The sequence below is a fragment of the Tupaia chinensis genome, unplaced genomic scaffold (genome assembly GCF_000334495.1).
Source record: "Tupaia chinensis unplaced genomic scaffold, TupChi_1.0 Scaffold000132_1, whole genome shotgun sequence".
Lineage (NCBI taxonomy): Eukaryota > Metazoa > Chordata > Mammalia > Scandentia > Tupaiidae > Tupaia > Tupaia belangeri.
The window spans coordinates 256990-260748 of record NW_006159601.1 but is presented as its reverse complement, the minus strand read 5'-3'; positions in this window follow the sequence as shown (position 1 = coordinate 260748).

Here is a 3759-nt window from a genome sequence, read left to right as displayed (position 1 = left end):
CGCCTCCCCCCGCCACAGCCTGGGAGCGACCCGAGCTCCGGGAGTGGTGGTGGGCGCTGCCCCTGCTCTGGGCCGTCCTGGCTCCTGACCCGGCGCTGTGGGGGCTCGAAGAGCAAGAAGGCCACATGGAGGGTGCAGCGCGGCCGCGGTCTGCTTCTCCCCCGCGTCTCCCCGCTCTAGCCCTTTGGGGGGTTCCGCGCTCACCACTGGAGGACGCCTGCCATCGCGCAGTCCCCCATGACCTCGTGGGTGTGAGGCTGGGAGGTGTCACCGGCTCCGGCCATGAGGGGAGAGTGATCACGTCTCTCAGTGCACCTGGGGCCTGCTCTGCTGTGTCACTTCAGCCCCGGCACAATGGTCAGAGACCCGAGGGCTGCGTGGTTCGGGGTCTGCCAGGCAGCGCCGGGCGGCACTCTCTTGCCGGCTGTGCAGGTCAGGCCACTTCGTCGCTGGTCGCTTGCAGCCAGCTGGAAGACAGCGTGGCGCCGGCTCTGGAGGGCGGCGGCCCGCTCGCTGTGCTCACTGCTTCCCCAGGGCTCCGTCTCCCAGGCCATGCCTCCTGCAGCGTCCCCCACTGCCCACGGCCCCTCACTCCAGAAGTGATGAAGATTCCCAGCCTGCTCCCTGCCTGGCCGCTCCTCCACTTAGCCGCAGTGTTGAGGCTTCTGCAGGTGCTGAGAACTGGGGGAGTGGGGTTGGGGTGGGGTTGGGCTGGGGCAGAGACACGGCCAAGGCGGACGTGGGTGGCTGTGGCCACATTGTGGTGCCCAGGTGACGCTAACCAGCAGGCACCAGGGAAACACCATCCACCTCTGCACATTAGGGCCCTGCCCAGGCCCTCCGGGCCTCACTGACTGGCCCATGGCTTGCTGGAGAGTGGGGGCTGACACTGGTCGGAGGGGACGCGACTACACCAGGACACTGAAGTGGCACCTTCTCAGGAGTGGTTTTCCAAAGCTGACTGACCTCCTCCAGGAGCCAGAGAGGAGGCGGAGACATGGACACCTGCAGGAGGTCCCCAGGCTGGTGGTGGCACGGGGACTCAATGAAGATGAGGAGGGGCCTGGCCCAGAGCCTGGGAGGTCTCCCCGGGCCTGGTCTGCCCTCCCACCATTGACCTTTGGCCGGCCGGCGGGGCAGGCATCCACACATGCGCTGGTGAATGAGCACTCAGCTCTGCACCCCACCTGCCACCTTAGCCCTGCGCAGGGCTAGAACAGGTCGGGGTCGCCCCTACTTCAGAGTGACTGTGACAGACAGGTAGTTCGAAGGATCCCCCAGTTAGTGACTGGCTCTTGTGACCCAGCGGCCGCACACCCTGGGCTGTCCAGGAGTGGGGTGGTGGCCAGGCTGGGGTCTGTGCTGGGCTACAAGGACACCCTGGGAAGTTGAGGGTGAGCTCAGGAGAATCACCTGGCCTCGTCTACACTCGCCAGCTGCGTCACTGCTGTTCAGCCTCAACCCCTGCTCCCCTGTGTTCTGGTGGCTCCCGGCTGTGGGCCGGGTTCAAGACCCAGAACAGGGTTCCCTCCTCGTTCATCCCCTGACAAGTCGTAGAAAGGACACCCTTGCGGTTATGAAGACAGACCTGTGTGGCGGGGACCCAGGGCTCGTTTAATGAGCACCTGAGGGAACCACTCCTCTGCCGCTGGCTGTCGGCCTCCTGCACTGGACAGACTTGCACAGAACTCGGGGCAGGGGGTTGCTGAGCATTTCTCCCCTCGTGGTCCAGAGCCGTCTGCTTACACGCTGCTCCCGGGCCTGGGCGCTGCGTCGGACCCACCTGCAGCTGTTTTCAACCTCCGGCTTTCTTTCCGTGTGGACACGGAGCCTGGCCCACAGGTGGCCACCTGGCCAGTCAGAACACCACGGTGTGCTGGGCACTCTCAGGATCGAAATGGAGTCCGTCTGGAATCTCGGTGTTTGGCACCTGCTTTGTGCTGGAAGGCTGGCCGAGCGCTCGGTGACTCAGCGAGAGCAGCGTGTGCTGGGAGCCGTCTGCGTCCCTCCCGTGGTGATGGGCACTGCCACTTCGGCCCGAGGAGCCCGTGCTCTGTGCCCTGCAGCCCCCACCCCGCAGGAGCAGGGCAGGACCAGGCCTCAGGCCCTGGGTCCACACAGACAGCTCCGGAGCAGTGGCTGGGACACGGGCCCAGAATGGAAGCCTGTCAGGGGCCAGGCACAGCCCGGCCCTGAGCTTGTGTGTCAGCTAGCTTTGTGTGCACATGCGCGTGCACATTGGCGTGCACACACACATGCGGGCACACCAGAGTTCAGACAGTCATCGGGCTGTCTCCCGGGGCTGCTGCGTCAGTGGTGTGATCTCGGGGTGTAGGGTCTCAGTGAGGAAAACCTCGGCCCGCAGCTTCCCCCTCTTGGTCTGAAATTGCTGCTCGGGCTGGAGCCAGCATCCGGCGTCCCAGGGTCCTTGCGTCCCAGCAGCTGGGCCTTCCAGCCAGAGGAGGGAAGAAGGGTGGAGGGGCGTGCACTCCCTTCTGGGGACTTCCCTGTCGTCGACTCTTGCCCTCAGTCCCTGGGACTGCACCGAGGGAGCTGAGCTGCCGTACCAGCGTGGGCGGGGCGCGCCCCCGCCCGGGTCCGGCGGACCAGCCGCTCGGGGGGAGAGGGACAGGCCGAGTCTCCTCTTCCCACGAGGGCACCGATCCCTCCACGAGGGTCCTGCCCTCATCACCGCCTCTGGCCGAAATCAGCCCGCAGGCCCCACCCTATGAGCGAGCGTCGCGGGGGTTAGGCCCACCCCTCGCTCTTAGCTGCAAGGGAGGCCAGGTGCCGTTGCTCGGCAGAAGCCCTGAGCCTTCTACCGAGTGGGAAGGGCGAGTGGGAGCCTCCCTTGGCCCCGTGGGACCCGGGCCCCTTCAGCCTTCTGGCTGTCTCTGCTGCCGACCCGCCAGCTCAGCCGGCAGAACCCCCGCCTGGCAGGGCACAGACGCAGCGCCCCTTGATGGCCGAGCGGAGCAGCGTTTGCCGCTCGTTTATCTGATTTCCCCTGTCTACGCTCCAACCAGATGCGAAACCGCAAAATGCCTTTCCATACGCGCTTCCGTCGGCCAGGATCTCCCGGGAGAAGCGCGTGGCCATGGAGGGTGCCAGGAAGACGGAGGGGTCGGTGCGCCCGGTGCTGGCCTGAGCCCCAGGTAGGGCGCTGTGGGGCCGGGCCCGCTATTCCCCCGCCCGGCTCTCCTCTGGGTGTGCCAGTGCTGGCTGTCCGCATCGTGAACCAGGCGTGAGCTGTACGAGGACAGCAGCGTGTCCAGTAGTTTTCTCGGCTGCCCTGTTTTAGAAGCAGCCATTAGCGAGATGGAAACCCACCAGAAAAAGCCTCGCTGGTGATCGGAGCGGGAGAGGTTAGCACGGGCACTGCCACGACGGAGGCAGTGGCTCATCTGTCCCCACGCGTCTGGCGTTGAATCGTCAGACGGCAGCCCACCAGGACGGGCCGGGAGCCCGAGCGGCCTCGGTTCGGGGCGCAGACCGCACCACGGCAGCCGGCCCAGGCGCTTCCTGTGCAAGTTAACCCGAAGTCTGCAGCAGACGCCCACGGCGGACCCGCTCGGCGCAGTCCCGAAGGTCCACGCGGGTCCGGAGCCCGGACGGCTTCTTCCTACGCGCTCGAGTCTCACGCTGTCCCGAATGCAGTAACATCACAGCGTTTCTTGTTGCAGTTTTACTCACTTTGAATTCTCTCGGGGGTAGGGGTGTGGGGAGGCAGGCTGGAGTGGGACTGGGGGGGCCTAACCA